At 38.1% G+C, this 22,711-nt stretch overlaps 1 long non-coding RNA gene across 6 annotated transcripts in view; it reads right to left on the bottom strand.

Annotated features, from left to right (window-relative positions):
- Nucleotides 1-18,736, bottom strand: part of LOC125154659 (uncharacterized) — a 46,802-nt gene extending 28,066 nt beyond the window's left edge. For 2 of the 6 annotated variants that reach the window (XR_007147907.1, XR_007147877.1), the window contains exons 1-5: nt 18,680-18,736; nt 17,960-18,077; nt 16,590-16,711; nt 13,931-14,008; nt 1,151-1,264 (exon numbers count right to left, since the gene is read on the bottom strand). This is a non-coding gene — a long non-coding RNA (uncharacterized LOC125154659). Of the gene's footprint in view, nt 1-1,150; nt 1,409-13,930; nt 14,009-15,420; nt 15,624-16,589; nt 16,712-17,959; nt 18,078-18,679 lie in introns of all 6 variants that reach the window. The other 4 variants (XR_007147893.1, XR_007147898.1, XR_007147921.1 and 1 more) reach the window with 4 other exon arrangements.
- Between the last annotated feature and the right edge of the window lie 3,975 nt (nt 18,737-22,711).

The raw sequence follows: 22,711 nt of genomic DNA, 5'->3' as shown, positions 1-22,711 counted from the left end.
TGTAACAGAAGGACGGTTTAGGACATCAGGCCTCTAGAGCCAGTGAGTATGCTTTTGGAAGTATGTCTTTTGGGAGTTTTCAAAGAGGTTTTTCCAAATTCAAAACATCCATGGTCAAATTAGGACAGCCTTCTCAAACTCAGAGAATATCCTTCTGGGAGATTTGCCAGATCAAATCCTATCATCCAAATTATAAAGCTGGAGCAATCTTAGAAATTATCTAGTCCAAGCCCTTCCTTTACAGATGAGATAATCACGACCCATGGAAGTTAAGTGGCTTGCTGCTGATCACACAGATAGGGCAAAACCAGACAAGATTCCAGGTCTTTCTGGTCCAGGAAACAGTTAAACAAAATGTTCTGTTATAAATTGAAAATAATATGTCTTAATTTTGGAACTTAATAGTTTTTTCAAACCATTCAAAGGAGGGGGTGTGAACATAATCTAATGAAATCAACAAAAAACAATTCAAGATACAGTAGAAGATTTTTCACAAGGCAGTACACAAAAAATTTCCAAATGAACTGCATAAACAGTTTTACAACACACATATTATTTTACTAGTAAAAGTATAAAATATATTGTAAGACTTACAGTATTCAAATAATTTTTATGGGTAGAGGAATTTTAACTAGTTTAAGGCCTTTGCTTTGGCAACTAAACCCAGTGACATGCAGTTTAAAAATATCACAGAAACTAGGTTTGAGGGGATTGTGCCCCCCAGGGGGGCCTTTGAAAAGAAGGTGTCTGAGAAATTCCAGTCAATTCATCAAGTAGCATAACGAGATGGTGAATAATAAACTTCTTTATCTAGTCCATCATTATGTTTAATTTTTGGACTTTGAAAAAGAGACACAACCAAGATCAGAGAGTGGTTTAAAATATTTTATTTCTTCAATGCCAACATGCTTAATTATTTCTCCCTAATTGGAGCTCAAATTCAGAGAGTTATTTGAAGTTTATTCATCATCCAAATTACATATAACTATTTTTTTTTCTTCAGAAGTTTGTACCATTTTCAAGACATCCACACATTTCTCTAAATTAGGTGGAAGAGACAGTATACTAAAGAAATGAATGTGATTATAGGCAATGAAATCACAGGCTGGAGAGAGATCAAGTGAAATCAATAGAAAATAAATTTCCTGACCTGTGTTCCTTTGAAGGCTGAAGTAGGAAAAGAGTCACTACAGATACATTTCTGTCAGTCCATTTTTAACAATTCTGGTGCTGCCCAGGCGTCATATCATCTCATGAGTTAGTCCTAAGACCATAATGACATAGGCTATTAGGCTTCAGGGGTAAGTTCAAACAGCAACATGTTAATATTTGGTCACATGGTTGCCCTAATTAAATGGATGCCTTCTTGGAGCTTCAGTGAGTGATTCCACAAGTTGGAAAGACAACCCTGAGAATGTATAAGCAATATGTCAGTAATCAGTAACTGGAGGCTAGGGCTTAATTCTGGAAAGCTCCAATGACCAACATGATACAAAATATATTTAATAATATTTACTTTCCCTGTATGTTAAAAGATCAAAAACTCCCCTTCGAGTTGATAAATAGCTGTGGTTCCATACCCCCTCACACATCCTTCAGTGATTTCTCTCACACTGGACTCTCTGCACCCAGAGGGATTGTGCCTGGCACAAGGCCCAGTTGCAGCTCTAGGTCATAGAGTGTCAGATACTTTGAATGTTACTGCTGGTAGAAGTTTCTGAAGCCATACAGAGGCCATAGGGGACTTAGGTTTGAACAAGAAAAGTCCTAAGAGGGTCTTACCCAGGTTGAGGGGAAGGTGGGAGAGAAGAGTTGAGGAGAAAGAGGATTTAACCTGACTATGTGTCGCAGAAAGCTGCCTGGGGGCAGGTATGGGGCATCTAAGAGGCAGGCAGGAATGTAGGAGAGTGGACCGGGCCCCTCATTGACTGTGGGAAGTGACACAGCATGCCCAAGGCAAGAGCCACCGAGATTTCCTTCTATACACACCTCTCACAGTCCCTAATAATCCCACGAGTTTTTATGAAAAATTATGTGAAAAAAGGTCTGACAAAACATGAAAGGGAAAATTTGTCTTCTTTTTTAAAATTTATATTCTTAACTTGGCCATGACCATATTTCCCATTATTTCCCTTCAAGCTGAATTTGTTATGAAGGTATGGAACCAACCAAACATACTACTTATTTAAAACTGTACAGCCTCTCATGTGTGATGGGCAGGGACCATCCATTGCTCTGGAAAACAGGCCACCATTATCCCTTCCTACTAGTTCCTATCATTCATTTTTTTTTAATGTTTATTCATTTTTTTGAGAGAGAGAGAGCGTGCACGAGTGGGGGAAGGACAGAGAGAGAGGGAGATACAGAATGTGAAGCAGGCTCCGGGCTCTAAGCTGTCAGCACAGAGCCTGAAGTAGGGCTTGAACTCAGGAACCCCAAGATCATGATGTAAGCCAAAGTTGGATGCTTAACCAACTGAGCCACCTAGGCTCCCCCTATCATTCTTTTATAAGGAAACATCACTCATCTCTTCTGTAACCAAGAGTGGGTACACACATGTTGTAAGACTTTTTAAATTTAGATAGAATGTTGGTTCTTGTCCATAATTCCTATCCACAATAGGATGAAATAGGATGAAAATAAAATTTAAAAATTCCTTAACCCATCGGCAGCAAAATCTGAACTCCGGAGAAGAAGAGATCAAACTCCCATGCAGAAGAATACTAAATAATTCAGATGCTCCACCCTCTAGGACAGGGAACATAATCCCCCACTCCTTAAGTATAGGTCATGCATAGTGACTTCCCTTCCAAAAACACAGAATGAAAAGGGAAGAAAAATGTGTAGCTTTATAGTACGAAAATATGACAAAAAATACCACAGCCAGGTAATCAAGGTCAACATTAACAGTGATAAGTCATGCTGATAGTATGTACCCTTCCGATGTGATGAGAATGGCACTCTCCCTCTGTGGTCAAACCCATAACCCCAGTCTAATCTTAAACCATCAGACAAATCCCAACTGAAGCATAGTCTATAAAATATCCGACATAACAACAAAATGTAATGGAGTGGCCTAGATGGACTCGAGGAACAGAAAAAGGATATTAGGTAAAAATTAAGAAAACATGAATCAAGTATGAACTTTAGTTAATAATAATGTATCAGTCTTGGCTCATTAATTATGGCAAATATGCCATAGTAAAGTAAGATGATAACAATATTTAAAACATAGGGGAACTGTGTACTATCTTTGCAATCTTTCTGTAAATCTAAAACTGTTCCAAAATATAAAAATGTATTAAAAAAAATAAACTGACCTGGATTAACATGAGGCTATGTATGCTTTTTACTTATCACATAGTGATCAACAGGTTTTGCTATGAAAATGCCAATGTATTTAATAACATGGCGCTGCCTCAAATATTCCCAGTGTAATGCAATATATGGTTTATATATGTATTTCTACAATCCAAAAAAAGGTATTAATTCGGGAAACATCTGGCCCAAAGGTTTCAGATAAGAGACCATATACCTGAAATACTGTTAGTGGTAATAATGTAATTAGTAATGCATTTCAGTTGTATGGCAGCTTTAGTAGACATTTTCAGTTTAGCCTGAAACTCTAGCCAAGATTGATAACAGTGATAGGAATTTTTGGTTTACTATGTTTCATACAATTATGTTTATATAATAATCTAATTGGACCCTTAAAATCTGTAAGAAGAAATTCTTACACATATTTTTGAAGGAGGTAAATGAGGTTCAGAAAGGTCAAGTTGTTTGCAAGCAATGTGACTGAGAGTCAGATATAAAGGACCCTCCCGTGACGTTTTCAGGACCCAACATAAGAGTACAAATGATAGTTCCCCAGCCCAGTGCTCTACCCTGTCTTTCTTCCCACCCTACATCCATCCCCTTCAGGCCGCATTCTGTGAAAGTTTGGACCATCCTGCCAGCTTATCTCTGGCCCCAGTGTGTTCCCAGTAGCCTGGGCAAGGAATCCAGAATTCTGAGAGCACAGGGACAGTGGTTTCAGGTCGGCATGTGTTCTTGGCCACTCAGAATTCTCTATGAGGAGGGCTGTGTCTGTCAGAGGGTCAGAGTGAAGCATCAAAAATGGGAATCTAGGGCCTCACCTCAAACTCCAGATATAAGGGTTATAAGGCTGGTATTCAAATTCATGTTTACCTGACTCAAATGTTCATGTTCTTGCTACTATAATGTGTCATCAAGGAAAAAATGTGCCTAAAGACCACAATATCAACCTGAAAACCGATTTTTGAAATACATTGTATTGGTAAGGAATATCAAAAAAAGAATATCTTGAGGTCTAATATTCATATAGAATACTGGCAAGAGAGACTAGTTACAAAGCACTCTAACTCAAATTTCTAAAAAAAAAAAAAAAATGAAAATCTTAGATCCCTAAATCACCGAACTTTGAGTTTTAAATACATTCAACGAGGACCTTCTGTGTACCTGGCAGCCTGTTTGGGGACTGGCTCCTGTATAAGGGGCACAGATTCTAATGAGGCAAATTATTTCCCCCCACCAATAGGAAAGGGGGAAAGACTGCACAAATTCCTCTGAAATTCAGAAGTCACTTCTCTATTTACAAAACATTCTTTAATAACAAAAATAGCTGATTTCTTACACTGTCTGCATTTGTCAGTTTCTCTGCTGAGTGCACGTTGCTTGGATGGTGAATAGATATAAAAACTAGAGACATGGAAAACACTGGCAATTTACATTGTACTGTCCTTTCTTGGTCTTCACAGGGAGCATATTTTACCTCTCTCTTTACCTCCTTGGGTTGACTCTGTACACATGACTACTAGATGTGTCGGCAATGTAGATTCTGTCTCCCAATCAGATAGTTCCTTGAAAGCAGGGGCTGTCGGTTAGACCTCACTTCCTGGGAGTCCCCACAAGCCTGGGTGCCTTACTCCCTGCCCCAAAATGCTCCATCCCCTGGTGGAGACCGAGTGCCAGCTGGAACGCCAGCAAGGCTGGGAAAGTGCCATCAGCACAGGCACTCGCTGAGGTCACCGTCTGCTTGGGATCTCAGCTTTAAATGGTTGAGTCCACATTCCTGCAGAGACTCTCCCCAGGCCTTCTCTAGGCTGCCTGTTCATCTTTCTGCTCTTTTTATTTCCTGAGTGAACAAACTTTTGCCAGCAAAGGCAAACCACATTTACAATCATTGTGTTAAATTGAGAAGGTATATCTGCCCCTAGTGACAGAATTGTTGACATCTTACCTCTATTATTTTGGATGGCATGCTTACAAGTAGCCTTTTCTCAGCCTTACACATAAACAAAGCCCTAGAACAAGTTAAAAGGCTTTCCCTCCCTCCAGGGACTGTCAGGGGAGCTCTGTGTTTCTTTCCCCAGCTGTCCCTACACTCCATAAAAGGTCACCAGCACACTAAAAGAGACTGCTTGTCATGGAAATTCTCAGAAAAGGAGAATGTTATCTGGGACCATCAAGAGCTTGAGGGCAGAGGACAGGAGCTTCCTCACTCTTTACAGATTTTAGATCTTACCTTTTATCAAAGTGTTTTTTTCCCCAACAATGATCAATTAAGTCTTAAACCTCAGTGAAGGAGGTATTTATCCTGTTTGTAGATGTGGCATTAAACTCAGTGCCCTGCACAAAGAATGAAAATACCTTTGGTTGAATCCACCCAAATGTTTCCTGGACACTGATCATAGGATTCCACACAAACTTTACACATGCTGTTCCCTCTCCCCTGGACTCTGCAGGCACCTCCCTCCCCCAACTCCCATGAAACACAGCACAACTGACTCTTTCTGATTCATTACCATTTCCTGAAAGGTCATCCTTATTGAGCTATCTAACTAGGCTCTCTACCACTACCACCCCTCCCCACTATTCTTTAAGAACATAGTTTCATATATATATATATATATATATATATATATATATATATATATATGTATATGTTTATATATATATGTTTTGTATATGTTTATTTATATATATATATATATATATATATATATATATATATATATATATATGTTTATATATATGTTTGAGAGAGAGACAGAGAGCATGTAAGCAGGGTAGAGGGGCAGAGGGAAAGAGAGAATCCCAAGTAGGCTCCACGCTCAGTGAGGAGCCCAATGCTGGGCTCAATCCCACAACTCTGGTATCATGACCTGAAGGAAAATCAAGAGTCAGATGCTCAATGGATTGAGCCATCTAGGTGCCCCCCATATTTTATATTTTACTCATTTACTAGCATATCCAGGTTAAAGGAACCTGGATCAGTATGTCATGAACCCAAAGTGATTTATCCTCTCCCACTTCTGGGAGATTTAGCCTTCAAATCTGCTCAACTTCCTATGTTCTTCCCTGTTGGGAAGATAATGAAAATATCCCACCAGTCCCATAACTGTCCTAGTCACTTCCCAGTCATAAACAAATAGTCAATTTTCTTGGGTGACTTTAATATCAAGACTCTAAACCTAAGCTAATGTACAATTTCTCCCCTCTGCCAGCTCATATCTCCTTCAGGCTTGACTTGTCGAGGAAGCCAGCCTTTGTCAGCTTTTGTCAGCCTTTGTCAGCTTTCTCACTTTACCTCTTCCCATCCTGGGCCCTTTCAAGTTGGGGCAGGGGATGGAGGAGGATAGGGGAAGACAGATCTAACTTGTCAGATTTGGCTGTAATCTGGAGTTGATACCTCTGTACTTGGCAAACACCCAAGCTTCCCAATCCTGCTCTTTGTGAAGTTTTCAGAGGCTCCCATCATAACGGATGTCTTACCTACAATTGCCTTGCTAGGCAAGACTCTTTCTGGTTGGTCCCATAAGAATTTCCCCCTCATTCCCATTGAGCTGCCCCATTCCAGAGGCCTTTTTCCAGTCACCTCATCCTTCCTTATGGTCCTCTTTGTCAAGTTACCTTCAAGATGACCCCGTCTGGTCTTGTCTCAGTCAGTTCTCACCCAGTCAACTTTAAAAGTACTGGCCAATCCCAACAGAGCCATTTTTTTTTTCTCTCTGCTGCCCTACCATATCCCATTCCTACCCTCACTATGGCTTCTGCTTTGAAATGCCTCAGATATCAGTCCTTAAGTCCCAAAACTCCAGGAAACACAAAACAGTGCTCTCTCAGACTGGTTCCCTAGAAGCCTCCCAACTAGGTTTGAAGTCAGCCCCTTCCTGAAGTGAGGACAACTACACAGCACAGTGACAACTCTTCTTAAAGAAATTCAAACAGCACTTGAATCTCTCAGCATACTAAGCCTTCTCTTCAATGCCCTGAAGGTGGATGATGGGTTCAGGCTGGCAAAACCAGTTCTGAGGTACCCTTTTTTCAAATCCTGGAGAGGTAGTCTAGCACTTCAATTTAAAAAGCCAAAGAACCTGACACCTACTGTTTTGTTCTTTGGTGCCTCAGCCGAAACTGAGACAGAAATATCCTGTTACTCTTGTTTGTGGTCATTCTCTCCCATTAAGCTATGAACTCCAGAAGGGCAGGGACCTTAGCTGTTTTATTCATTCATGTATCTATCAGAGCAGCCTAGGAGAATTCCCTGTGTAGATTCCCAGCGGGTGCTTAATAAATGTTTCTTGAAATAATGAATATATAATAAAATAAAAGTGGTGATGACGCAGATACCACTTTAGTGAAAAATTAAAAAAAAAACTGAAGAGATTTTTATATTAATCAATAAAATACCTGATCTTGAAATAAATTACCTTGTGATTCCCTGCCTTGAAAGAACCTCCTGAAAGACGGAAGTCTAAATCTTAGACCAACAGTTTTCATTTTAAGCCAAAAAATGCCTGAGGCACAGACAACAAATGCTTACACAAGAGTTAACAGATTGGATGCTGGCTGATGATGCTAATATCAATTCTTTGTCTAGACATGCAATGCCAGTTCTGCTGACACATTCTTCCAGAGCTTTTTTGCAGGATGTGAAACTGGCCCCTGGGTCAGTGATATTCAGAATTAAGCCTGAACTCTGCAGAGAAAACTCTTCCACGGGACTCCAACCCCCCATACTCTGCCCTTGATGAATTTTTACCAAGCTCTCTTCCACAAGGACAGGTGGAGAAATGGGGAGGCACCACCGTATTTTATTGAGATTGATGCCACATCCTTCTTGTCACTAGGTAAAAGGGTGGGAGGAGACAAAGAAGCTGAAAAAGCAAATTTCTCAAGATTCATTCCATGGGAATCCAACCAAGTACATGGGGGTGAGGGTGTACATGAGGGCTACTACCAAAATAGCCTAGCAAACACCCTCCCTACACAAACATTTCTTCGATCCATCAGTATGGTAGTGGGTAGGAGGAGGTGGTTTAGAGTTCAGCCTCCAGCTCTGGGAAGAATGGGAAGCAGGGTTGTAGAGAGAGCTTGGCCTTACAAGTTTGTTCCTGCTTTGCACACTCAGCCTCCTCATAGCCAAGCCTTATCCCATAATCCCCTTCTATGATCTTCAGCAGAGCTGATGTCAGAGAAAAGATCCCAGATGCCAAGTCAGAACCAAAGAAACTGTCTCTCATAGCAATTGCATTTAAAAATAAATCTTTAAAAGAATGCTAATTTTGGTTATATTAAGATTTATCTAAGGAGGATCCCTCCTCACACAAATATAACAGTTTCAAAATTCTGCAATAGAAATTGAGACCTTAGGAAACATCTGTTCTGATGCCTCACATTTTACAAGTGAAGACACTTGTAAACTTCGTGAGAGGTTATGTGACATGACCAAGATCACACAGCTCTCACTGAAATCTGCTTCTTCCAACTGTAGTGTCTTGCTTTTTCCAATTCATTATGCTGCTTTCTGTGTATACGTAAGCCCGTCTTCACCTATCCCAGGTATGGAATTGCAGCTATACTTCTGAAATGGATCAGATGAATTAATTTAAATAGTCTCCAATTTTTATAACTGCACATCATGCTATTGCTCTAGCAAATATTAACATAAGACAGTGTCTCTACCTTCAAAAAGTTAACTTCTAAGTTACACAAGCTGCTTTGGAATGAGCATTTAAACTAAAGTTTAATCCTAACTCTGCCTCTGACTCACCAGGACGCTTTGGACTAGTCATAAAATTGTCTCAGTTTCTTCATCTGCTCATTGGGAAGAATAATGCTGATCTGTCACTTGTTAATTTAAAGGAGCTGCCAGTCTTGTAGCCACTAAATAATTGTGTGTGTGCAGGGGGAAATCCTATAAAGATTCTAAGTATAAACTGAGACTATGTAACAAAGCCATCAAAGTACATAACTCAGATGCTTTCTAATAATCATGACATATAGAATTTTAGTTCACCAAAAAAGACAGGTGACTGCTACCAGTCAAGCACGTTCCTGCAAAAAACCACCTCTTCGCCATATTGTTTCAACATATCAGAGATGTTAATCAAACCTGTAGAATTTAAGGAACAAAATTGAAATGGAAATTGGCCTCAAAGCTAGTGAGACTGGGTGTGTAGCATGTTCCAAAGGTTTCATCTGCCAAATAAAGTCTTCTCATCAGCAGAGGGGAAAAGGAACTGCTTTCCCATGACCAAAGAGTCTCTGTGTGGCTGGGAATCCTGTTCGCCACTATCAGTTTTTGTGGGATCACCACAAAAAAAGAATTCCAGACAGAGGTAGGCAACAACAGTAAGAGGCAATCCAAAGAATAAAACCTAAATTGTGCTTTGTTTCTCACTGACAATATTCTTTACTATATTACCTAAGACTCAGCTAACAATGGGATTTGTACAGATGGGCTAAAAATAAATTCCATTCCTTTATTTTCAAAAATGCCCACAAGATGATTTTCAAAGTCCTGATACTACTTATTGCCAGTGGAATCCAGCACCATAAATAATTGCTTTAATAATTACCGAAAGAGGGGCGCCTGGGTGGCGCAGTCGGTTAAGCGTCTGACTTCAGCCAGGTCACGATCTCGCGGTCCCGGAGTCGGGCTCTGGGCTGATGGCTCAGAGCCTGGAGCCTGTTTCCGATTCTGTGTCTCCCTCTCTCTGCCCCTCCCCCGTTCATGCTCTGTCTCTCTCTGTCCCAAAAATAAATAAACATTGAAAAAAAAATTTTTTTTAAATAATTACCGAAAGAATTATGTGCTTGGCAAAATTGGCAAAGAAAAAGAGATGGCATCTTACTTAATCAGTCCTTAATAGAACAACTAAAATGGCCTAATAACGAGGGTTTACCAAATTATTTGTAACAGGAGATGAAGTTTTCACAATAAATTTTTCTTTTGAGATAAGATATAATTAGACACTGTGTTTAATGCCACACGGACAATTAGGAATAAAACAAAAAATTACTCATAGAAGAGAATGAATATTTTTTAAAGGAATAATAATGTTTGAATAACTATAAGCAGAGGTGTACATATGGGTTTGAGGGCTCATGGGATTCTTTCTACATCCAGCTCTGCCTAACCACAGAACATGGACACTAAAGTTAGTCGGGTGCCATAGTGGAGATAGTTAGGGCTTACTAGCTAACTGTGTCCCCCCACCCTACATTTCCCCGCCTAATTTGCAGTTAGGTGGGGGTCATGCAACTAGTTCAGACCAAAGGACTCTGAGAGAAGGGAACCTGAGTCACTTCTAGGCTGGGGCAGTTAAGAGCTGATGTGGCTTGCTTATCTCTTCTCTTCTCTCTTCCCCTGCATCAGCAGCAAAGAGGCACATGTTCCAGATGCTGTAGCCCCTACAGAGGAACGCTACTGACTCATATTGGACTTGACATAAGTAAGAATAAACCTTTGTTGTGTTAAGCTAATGAGATTTCAGGGGCTCATGTTGTAGCACTAGGATGAATTACCCTGACAAACATAAAGGCCCTATGTTAATATGTTCATGGTGGCCTGAAACTTAAATTTATACTATTGACACTAGGCTTTTTAAAATACTATTAGAGGGAAAATAATATATTTCCTTCTTTTTTCCTCTTTTCCTCACTCTTTCTGGCCCTGCACAGTCTAAGGCAGTGGTTCTCAAAGTGTGGTTCCCAAGACCATTAACATCAGCATCATCTGGGAGTTTCTTAGAAATGTCAATCCCCTGGCCCCACCCCAGGCCTGTTTAATTAGAAATTCTGGGAGTGTGGCCCAGCAATCTATATTTTAACATACCCTCCTAGTAATTCTGGTGAACACTTAAGTTTGAGAAACAATGAACGGTCTAAGGTAACCTTTCCTTGAGTCCACCTGAATGTGATCAACATGCAGCTATTCTTCCCCTTTATAAAATATGCATTCGGGCAGATTTTGAACTTCCCAGGCCTTTTTATGCCCCTGTCTTTTTTTCAAATGTCAGCTTTTATATTGATTAGCTATAAACAGATTTACTATAGCAGATTAAAGATAACTGTAACATCTTTGTCACTACCTCCACTGAGAGGTGAAGTCTTCTTTCCTCACCCCCTTTGAATAGAAGTGGGGCCTGTGACTGCTCCCGACCAATAGAATGCAGGGGAAGTAAAGTCGTGCACCTTTTAGGCTAGGCTTTAAGAGGACTGGCAGCTTCCACTTCCTGCCTTGTGAAATCCAGCAGCCATGCTACAGGGAAGCCTAAGTAGCCATAAGGAGAAGCGTGGAAGGCCTTGAGGAGAATCAAGACCCCCACCACCACCACCAGAATGCCCCACTGAGCTACCTGCTGATGGCCAATATTACCTGTCCACTACCATCTTGGCCATCTTGCATGCTCTGGCCCAGGTGAGTTCCAAGATAGCCGTATCCCCAAGTGACCTCATGTGAAGCAAAAGGACTCAGCTGAACCCATTCAGCCCAGAGAATGAGGAGATATAATATAATGATTGTTGTTTAAAGCCACCAAGTTTGGGGGAAGAGGGAAGTTAAGAAGCAATAAAGAATCGAAACATTCACTTTCATTGTTTTTGAAAAGCACTATCTAAGTCAAATTTCAATAAGGTCTGATTAACCAAAATTCTTCTGTCTCAGACAAACTGACTCCTTGGCTCCTTACAATGGTGTTTTCCTAATATTTCCCTCTCCTTAGGTTTAGCTACAATAATAGGCAGCTTCTCCATCCTCAACTCTGAAAGCTTGCAAGGATTTCTCTACTAGCTATCCAAGAAGTTTCAAACGGAGATCTGAGTCTTTTGCCTCCCATATCCATAACTATCAAGAAGAAAGAAAAGGAAATAGAATCAGTAAGTTTATAGCCTCATCAGAGGATCTCAATATAGTTGGGGGAGGAGTCAGATTTTACTACTTAAATAAACATTTTCCTTTCCACATTCACCCCCAAGTATAGTCATCAAATAAGATTAGAACCTGGTTACCAGAAAGCTTATAGCTGCAAAAATCCTAGTTTTGAATTTTTTATTGAAAGAGATACTTGCAAAATGAAAGAAAACTAATATTAAGTGTTCATATCCACTGAATGATGGCTAAAAACAGCTTCCTTCAACGGGCTGACTATTACACATACATAACAGAATTTAGGAATGAATTATATAAGGCTAAGAGTCAAAAACTAAGCATTCAAAATATAAGTACATTCCCAGAAGCTATAAATAGCAAAGGACCAAACTTGCAAAGAAATTGCACCCAAAAACATGATGCTGGGCAGTAAGCTCCTAGACAGTAAGTAACATATATTAGCTCTCTATTCTCACGATCCAACACCATGTTTGGTATATGTGTTTATGAATAAATAAATGAATGAGAGTCACGCAAAGGAAGAAACAAAAGAGAACAAAGTGAAGAGGAAGGAGTGATAGGAAAAAGAATCAAATATAAATCCCTCTAGGAACAGATATCACTGAATTTTTCAAAGGTGCTTTCTCAACTTCAGCGTTCTGATACATAAGCAATTGGGATATAAACCTTGGTCAGCACATGTAAAACACAGCAGCTAAACAGGCCCTGCAGCTTTGAGCTCCCAAGGCAAGTCAGACCTCAGCAGAGGAGCAAGGCTTTCAGCACCTTAAAAGGAACTAAAGGAAGGAAAGTTCTCACACTCCTTCCAGGCCAGTCCCTAACATCTTTAAGAGAAAGGATTTGGTAGTCATTTCATAATAAAAGGGGTCACCTGGAATTAAGAGGAAATCAATTCTATATGTACAGAAGCCTCTCTCAACCTGGAATTTTTAATACATCAAAATTATTTTTTTTTTAGTTTATTTATTTATTTTGAGAGAGACACAGACAGTGTGAGCAGGGGAGGGGCAGAGAGAGAGGGAGAGAGAGAGAATTCCAAGCAGGCTTTGCACTGCCAGTGCAGAACCAGACGCAAGGCTTGAACTCACAAAACTGTGAGATCATGACCTGAGCCGAAGCCAAGAGTTGGACGCTTAAGCACCTGAGCTACCCAGGCACCCCGATACACCAAAATTCTTGATGGTAACTTTCAAACATTAAAATTTCCACACTCCACACCACAAAAGGGACAGATTTTCACTTAGGACAATAGTCATGTGCTAACAGTCATGGTTGTTGTTTATCAGCCATTAAAACATCTATTTATCTTTTTTATAAATTTCTTTTCATTATTTAATTTTATATAAGTTTATTATTTAAGTCATTGCTCATTTTCTTACTCTAATCCTCAAAGACCATCCTATCAAGTATATGTATATAAATAAACATTTATTTATATATATTTAAATATAAATATTTATATTTATAAATATAAACATTTATTTATATATGTTTAAATATAAACATTTATTTATATATATAACATTATATATATGTTTATATATATATTTATATTTATTTATATTTATATTTATATTTGCCATGTTTTACAATACATCAAATCAAAGAGTCAAATTTTGGACCTGTAAGAAAATGTTTTTTACAAGCTAATCCCAATCATTTTATAGATAGAAAAGTCTCAGATCTGCAGAGTTGAAGTAACTTAACCTTGTTAGAGTAAGTAGTTACCAAAGCACTACTGCTGATGGATAAATTCATCCTTCGGCAATCACGAGGGAAATAGGCAGCTTGGCACTCTACCAGTCCCTGGGAGAACAAGGATGAAAATGGAGTCACTCTGTTATCCTCTTACATGTATTGTCTATATATCCATCCAATTATTTCCTAGCATATTCACTGAATTGTATTATTTTCATTTATAGCAATTTACCTTTAAGTCATTACAATACCTTTATTTGGACACAGGGGCAGATAACATAATGTCCTTTATGGAAACTCAGACACTGTCATGTTGACTGATATTTCAAAGAGTCTGACAAGTAAGTCAGTGGCACGAGAGTGCCAAATGTCAGGGTCTGTACTTAATCCAACTAGATCACACTATTAGAAATAGATATCCTTTTGAATGTCTGATTGGATTGGATTAGGTAATAACACAATAACTAGCAAGCAGCAAGAGCCAATTAGTATGCACCTCATGAAGGTGTTTTGTATGTGCCTCGTTTTGAAAGAGGAATGTGAGGTTGCCAAATCTCAGACAAGTCATGTTTATTCCTGTACCTGAGCTGCTGAATGATACAAAATTTTCTTGAGTAAATTTTTAAATCTTTTTCTGGCTGCAACTCTACCCCATCTCTGCTCACATCAGTGCATTAAAGGATATACAGTCAAAAGCTCGCTGTGAGCTTCAGAAGAAGAAAATAAATTCAACGACAAGTAAAAACAGGAAGTGCCATCCTAGTATAATTTAACATTCACAGTTTTCAAAGTCTGACAAGAAACTCAAATTCCCACACTCTGCTCAAAGGAAAATACTATCTCTTTGCTTAATCTGGCTTTTATTCTGTATCTGTAAAACATGGAGTAAACTGATCTGGCAATTTTATGCTCAATTTAGTCAGTGTAGTGCACAATTCAAGTTTCAAAACATAATATGATACAGCCAATTGGGTGTTTACATTTACCAAATTAACTAGATCATTGCTAAATCATTTCCCTTTGTTCTTTATGGGTATTCTCCTAAGCATGCGAATGTATGGGATGTACCTATAGTCACAGAGGTGACAAACAGTTATTCAAGTTGTCAAAAGTTGAATGTATACCCCGCCCCCCAAAAAAATCAGCATGTAAACTGGCCTGATGCCCACATCAAATACTCCCCTATGCAGCCTCCTAACATGACTACACATAGTCCCTTGGCCCTGTCTCAATGTGTCCAAAACCACATGCACCTGGGTCATGGGGCTGTAAGAGACTAAACTCATCTATTATAAGCCACTATCTCTATTAATAACTCGAATTCATCTTCACAAACTGTAGGGCTTCTCAGGAGGGCACAGAATAAATCAACAATACCAAAATCAGCAAGACTATACATAGCTATGGCGATATAAGCTTAACAAGATCAAACATTTTTAAGAGCATTTGATTAGGCTTTCTGGGGTGTGGGGTGGGTGGCTGCCATTGCTTCTTCAGGTAGATCAGCTAACTCTACCTACCTGGGAATGGGTAAAGAGCAGTACTCTTCTTATTCTGTATTAATCAAATCATGTTTTCTGGAGGAAAAGATGAAATTTATACTGGTAGTCACGTAGAGACACTATTGTGATGCATCTACGTTATTTGAATGGAGAATGGGTCTAATTGAAGAATTCCAACCATTTCTATGCAGCAAGGGAGGTTCAGTTGCTAGATCTCCAAACTTTTCAAGAGAAGCCAGAAATTAAAACTTTTGTTATAAATTTTCCTGACTTATTTTAACAAAATAGGTCTATACTTAGTTTGGCCAATGACCACTGGTTCAGATGTCTTATATATACACAGGGATTTTTATTTACTTTATTTTTTAATGTACTCACTATATACTTATTTGACCAATCCTTATTTATTTATGACAATCCCAACATTAGTTTAATTCTACACAATTTTCTTGAGTCAACTGGCTATAGTTCCACTATGTGCTAACTAAAGAAAATCCACCTATGAATAAGATAACATTTCTGACATAAAAAAGACACAGCAGAGAAAAGTCAGGAAGTAAGGTGTGTTGTAATAAAGGAGTGTATTCAGGATAAATGGGATGAATTTAGGGAGTTAATGATGGCAGATGAAGTGAAAAAGACCAGGTAGCAAAGGCCTTATATGCCATGGAGACGTGGATACCAGCAGCTACCATTTACTGAACACATAAAATGCACCAAACCCTGTGCTTGTATTGTGCTTATACTACCTAGGTTAACTCTCATACCAACCTCGATGAGGAAGGAACTATTATTATCTCCATTTCATAGACGAGGAAACTGAAACTTAGAAAGCTCAAGTAAACTGCCCAAGAACATGGCTGTATATGGCAGAGTCAAAATCTGGGCTCACAACCTGCATCTAATTCCAAAACCTATGTTTTCAACCACTATGATATTGCTAAGGAATTTGGATTTCAGCCTACAAGTAATGGAAAACAAGTGAAGAATCTTAGGCCCACATTATCCTATTCCGTTCTAACATTCCATGAGCTAAACAATGGAAAATATGATTACTGTTTTATATCTGGAGAAATCAAAAAAGGATAAGCAACTCAAAGCAAGGGAAACAACGGTCTCCCACCACACAAATAGCTCAATTTCTAGCCCACGACTAATTCTGGTTTTATATGGTTGGCAAATATTACCTTTTAAACACTTGGTATGCTTTCAAGCAATCATACTTCTTCAAATTCAGAAATTCCAAGAGCACATTCCCAGTTAAATCCTCTTCTCAGCAGAACCTTAGCTATTTCTAGCCAAGTTCTTCCTAATTTGTGATGTAAATATGAGAAGTACAAAATAATTACTGGGACAAAGGACAGCAGTCATCAACCTCTGATCTCTGACAACTGTGTGTGTAGGACATACAAATCCCATCTGAATGTCATAATGAAATAATATTATACTAAGAATTTACATACTAGTAATTTAATAACATTCCTTGGGTTGACTTATAATTGCTGTGAAGCATTTAAGCACTCAACTTTCCAAGTTATAGCCATAATATTTTATTCATGTATGTGAAAGTTTGTCTCCATCAAGTTTCCCTGCAACAAAATTTAACACCACTTTTATTATACAGGTCAAGGCTAATAGTTAAAAAGAGATTACTTATTTATAACAGTGCTATAACATGGTTGGATCAAAGCTATGACCAAGATATTTCTTTGCTCACAGAATTAAAAAGTTGCATAAATGGAAATATATTCTGGTCACTTTTGTTCCCCAAATATGTCACACAGCTAGAGAGTGTAATTCTAATGCTTTCCAGAATGAAAAAATACAGTAACTTTCTCCATAAAAGATAAATAACAACCACTTGTTCAGCACTTATAAATATGTCACAAAGATCCTTTGAGAAAGGAATAATACACCAACTTTTTCAGAGAAGCAAATTGAGGCTCAGAGAGGTAAAAGAACTTTTCCAAGATCAAAAAACTAGGAAGAAGTAATCCCTAGAAATTGAACCCAGAAAAATCCTAAGTCTATATGTTTGACTGCTTGGAAGTCTTACACATTGGAGAGAAAAATAAACGAAGAATGGAAGAAGTGAGTGATACAAAGCAGCTCAAGGTTTATCTAGATTATATATAATCCTAGATTTCCTAGATTATATAATGTAGGAAAATGTTGGGAGGGGCGCCTGGGTGGCTCAGTCAGTTAAGAGTCCAAGTCTTGATTTCAGTGTAGGTCATGATTTTACAGTCATGAGATCAAGCCCCATGTCAGGCTCTGTGCTGAGTGTGAAGCCTGCTTAAGATTCTCTCTCCTTCTCCCTTTGCCCCTCCCCACTCTCACATGCTCTGTCTCTCTGTCTCCCCCCCACCTCTCTCTCAACAAAAGTATTGGGAAACAAGTGTAAGATGTTTATGAAAAGAGAACAAAATATAAATATAAATTATAGAATGGGGAGATCTGCAAAATCTGTAACAAGCAGAAAACTAGAGATAGAAGGGAAATTCCTCAAACTGATAAATAACCTCTACGAAATAACTACAGCTAACATCATACTTACTGAAAAGATAATGGATTTTTTCTCCCTTAAATCCAGAATAAGATGAGAATGCCCCTCAAAATTGTCCAGGTCATCAAAAACTAGGAAAGTCTGAGAAACTTTCATAGCACAGAGAAGCCTAAAGAGACATGACAATGAAATGTAATATGGTATCCTGGGTGGTATACTGTAATAGAAATAGGACATTGGAAAAAACAACTAAGAATATCTGACTAAAGTATGGGCTTTAGTTAATAACAATGTATCAATGTTGGTTCATTAATTGTAACAGATACACCATACTAATGCAAGATGTTAATAACAAGGGAAATGGGGCAGGGAGGATGAGGGTCATATGGGAACTTTCCATACTATCTTCATAATTATTCTGTAAATCTAAAACTGTTCTAAAATTAAAAGTTTATTTAAAAATACAAATATAAAATTGCTAGTTCTAAAAGATAAAGAACTATAAATTGAAAAGAAGAAAACAACTCAAAATAAGAATAAGCAAAGGCTTTGAGCAGGAGAAAAATCCAAATGGCTATAAAATTTAAACAACCAACCAAAAAAACAAAAACAAAAACAAAAACAAAAAACAAAAACAAAAACAGAAAACAAAAAAAGCCCAACCGCATTGACCGCATCAGTGGGCAAAAGGTATAGAAATTAAAACATGATACTCTTTTTTAAACATCAGTTTAGCCTACATTTAAAAACGTAAAAACATCCTTGGGGTACCTGGATGGCTCAGTCAGTTAAGCATCTGACTTTGACTCAGGTCATGATCTCACGGTTCATGGCTTCGAGCCCTGCGTCCAGCTCTGTGCTGATAGCTCCGAGCCTGGAGCCTGCTTTGGATTCTGTGTCTCCCTCTCTCTCTGCCTTCCCCTCCTCAGCTTCTGTCTTTCTTTGTCTCTCTCTGAAAAATAAATAAATATTAAAAAAAAATTTTAAGTAAAAATATCCAGTGTTTAGAAAGATGTAGGAAAATGGACATATTGCTGATGGAAGCATGATTGCTAGAACCTTTCACAAAGTAACGTGGTGATATCCATTGCAAATAAGAAATGCATATAGATCTTGACCCAGCAATTATCTTTGGGGAATCTATCCTACAGCATTAAAAGCCCCAGAATGAATGGATATATTCAAAACAGGTCTCACTGTAAAATTACAATAATGTAAAACAGTATTTTTAGTGGTTAAAAAAATTAAAAGCAAATTTAATGTCCATGATAAGGATAATGATTAAATAAACTATAATATATCCATACTATTAAGCAGCTACTAAAGAATATGACATATACCTATTAACCAGAGAGATGCTATGATGTAATTTTAAGTGGTAAAAGAAAATTACAGAATAATATACCTAGTAGGAAAGTAAAACCCTCTACATGTGTCTCTATGTTTAAATATTTTTGGAAGACAACACACCTGGCTGAGTTACCACAGGACAGTGAAGTTCTGCTTTAGACTTATTCTCTTATTACTCCTCATACATACAGATAGTAAAATTAAAATAAAATAAAACTTCAAACATAATTGTCCTATGTTGACTTAGCTGCACTGTATTCAAAAAAAAATTAATGTCAGAGCCTCAGAAAGGATTGACATGATCACTTTCTAGAAGCAACAGTGTAACACAGTAAAATGAGAAGATATTCTCCATGGGACCACAGTAACCTATTTTCTGCATCAAGAGAAAAAGCACCAAGTTATTTATTTTTATCAGTGACCTACATAAGGGAAATGAACCCAGTAAGTCTGCATTTGCCTCCATATGTGTGCAACTGTTAATTTTCTAGAAGTTGGGCAAAGGATGCAAATTGTGACAAATTCAGAGAAACAGCATTTTTGAAAATAAAATGAAGTCCAGTATATATGAGTATCAAAACATACACAGGAGAACCAAAAACAATAATTTCAATCAATAACCATGACATCAATAACCATGGGTAGCATCTGAAACCAGAAGTCCAGTCAGCAAGAGTTGGAAGATATAATAAATAAATATAAATCCAACTGGGTAACTCTAGAAAGAAAAAGCCAGAAAAGAGAAAAGCTAGCAGAACATTTATAAACAGCTCTGTTAAAGCTTCATTCAGCAACACAGATGAAAGATGGTATCTGAAGCTATTCAACCTAACTATTAAACATTTGGCTATATTTAAAATCATATACTGTTTGACACAAAGCAATGCCAATGCATGTTTTGAAGGAAAGGGGAGAAAAGAAGAGAAGGACAGAACAAGGAAATTAGAAGAAAAGTAAATGATGAAAGTGTTCAATAGAGAAACAGTTACTCTTAAATTTGAAAAACTGTAAAAAGGAAGAATTTCTAGAGTTTTTGTGGAAAGAACAAACAGAAATAAAACTACAGTTTTCTCGCCAACCTGGTTATCCCTAATCTTGCAAATGGAAGGAAAAGATGTCCCCCTCAGAGTAAAACTCCAAACAGTGAGTTTTTATGAGAAAGCTTGAAGCACACCCACTGGACTCCATAGTAACTTTTCCAGACAAGTGGATGAAAGATAAGATACTACAAGGAGCAAGGCACAGAGGACTCTACGTACCAAATAAGTATATCAGTGTATTTCAGATTAGAGCTTCGGAAACATTAAGACAAGAAGCAAGAGTCAGGCCCCAGACACAGAAAAATTATAATGATTTCTCTTGTAACCAGGCCTGTCACATAAGGGGTATATATTAACTCCAAAGCATCTCACAAAGGAACATAAAACGTCTTCAAAGCCTTACTTACACCCAAGGCATTGGTTTCGGCAAAAAGAAGAAAGAGTAGAAAAGAACAACCTGTGACCCAAACAAAAGAAAAACTAATATTTGTAGATTTGCAAATGTATACTCTGATTAAAAAGCCACTTTTTTTTTCTTGTCAGAGATGTCTCAAAACTCTCCTGAAAAAAATAGAGTTTTGCCCCCAGAAACTTGAAGTTTCTCACAGCAAGATAATTTTGAGAGAAAAGGGTGTGAAGAAGATGCAGAGGGGGCAGCTGGGAGGCTCAGTTGGTTAAGCAACCAACTTCAGCTCAGGTCATGATCTCATGTTTTGTGGGTTTGAGCCCCACGTAGGGCTCTGTGCTGATAGTTTGGAGCCTGCTTCAGATTTTGTGTCTCACTCTCTCTCTGCCCCTCCCCCACTCATGTTCTGTCTCTCTCCCTCAAAACTAAAATAAATGTTAAAAAAAAAAAAAAACCCAGAGTAATGGGAAGACTACTGGAACAGGAATCAGGAAGTTGGGTTCTAATCTTGGCTCTGCCTCTGAATCACTGATGGACCCTTGAGTCTAACATTCTCTGTAACATGAGAGAGGTGAAGTATCCTACTGCAATACCCCATGTATTATAACTGAAATGTGTTTTGCTTCTTGTTAAATGGAAACTTGCTTATACCTATGGTTCTAAGTTTGAGACAATTTCCCATATTTTGCTTCAAAACGTAAGGGTATAGTCAAATTTTAGCCAGATGATTTTATATACATTCTTGTAATATTTTAAATTCTATACCTAGAACTGCAGTGGTCCAGGCCAGTGGTTTTAAAAACTTGTTTTAAGATAATGAACCCATTGGTCATCAAGTTTATTACAAAGGGGACTGATGTACAAATAGAAAAGGAGAGCTTCTTGGGGTGCCTCAGTGGTCAGTTGGTTGGGCATCCAACTTCGGCTCAGGTCATGATCTCACAGGTCGTGGGTTTGAGCTCCATGTCAGGCTCTGTGCTGACAGCCCAGAGCCTGGACCCTGCTTCAGATTCTGTGTTTCCCTCTCTCTCTGTCCCTCCCCCACTCTTACTCTGTCTCTCAAAAATAAATAAACATTAAAAAACATTTTAAAAAGAAAAGAGGAGCTTCTTTATTGAAGACAAGGCAGGGATATAGGGAATGAGGGTGAGGAAGAGTAGAGTTCTTCTTCCTCTACTTCCCCAACTGTGCTTTTCCAGAGACCCTTAAATACTGCCACTGAGAGCCCAAGAAAGTCAACATTCTGGGACAGCTTATCACAAAGGACTAATGTAGGTAATACATATTAGAAACAAAGGTTGAGGAATACAACCCCATTTAAACTACCGCAAAACCTCTGTTTCTATAGTAGGGAAACTAACATCATTTGGCCTTCACTTGGTGTGAATTAATCACAAACACAAATGCAAATGAGGGCATGAAAAGGCCACTACAGCACTCTGTGATAAAGTGAGTTTCCAGGGGATCCACAATATGCTCAAGTGAATTTTTTCAGAATACTATAAAAATTAAAATACAAATACGTACCCAAATATGTATTAGAAGGGTATTAACCAGTAACAGGAAAACATGGAAGAATAAAAGTCACTGGTAAAGGTAAATATATACTTAAAATTAGAGTATTCTAATAGTAAAATGGTGGTAGGTAAATCATTTAAAATTTTAGCATAAATGTCAAAAGATAGGAGTACTAAAAATAAGTATAATAATTGCTAAGGAATATACATCGTAAAAAATGTTAATTGTGAAATCAATAACATAAAATATGTGTGGAGGGCAGTGTAAAAGCATGCAGTTTTTGTGTGTATTTGAAGTTAACTTATTAGTTTAAAATAGACTGTTATAAATATAAGATGTTTTGTGTAAAGTTTATGGTAACCATGAAGCAAAAAACAGTAGTAGATACACAAAAGATAAAAGAGAAAGGAATCAAAGCATAGCACTAGAGAAAAGGAGAAGAAGAAGAAGAAGAAGAAGAAGAAGAAGGGGAGAAGGGGGAGGAGGAGG

This window comes from Prionailurus viverrinus, chromosome A1, assembly GCF_022837055.1.
Source record: "Prionailurus viverrinus isolate Anna chromosome A1, UM_Priviv_1.0, whole genome shotgun sequence".
NCBI lineage: Eukaryota > Metazoa > Chordata > Mammalia > Carnivora > Felidae > Prionailurus > Prionailurus viverrinus.
This window is presented reverse-complemented; position numbering and strand designations above follow the sequence as displayed.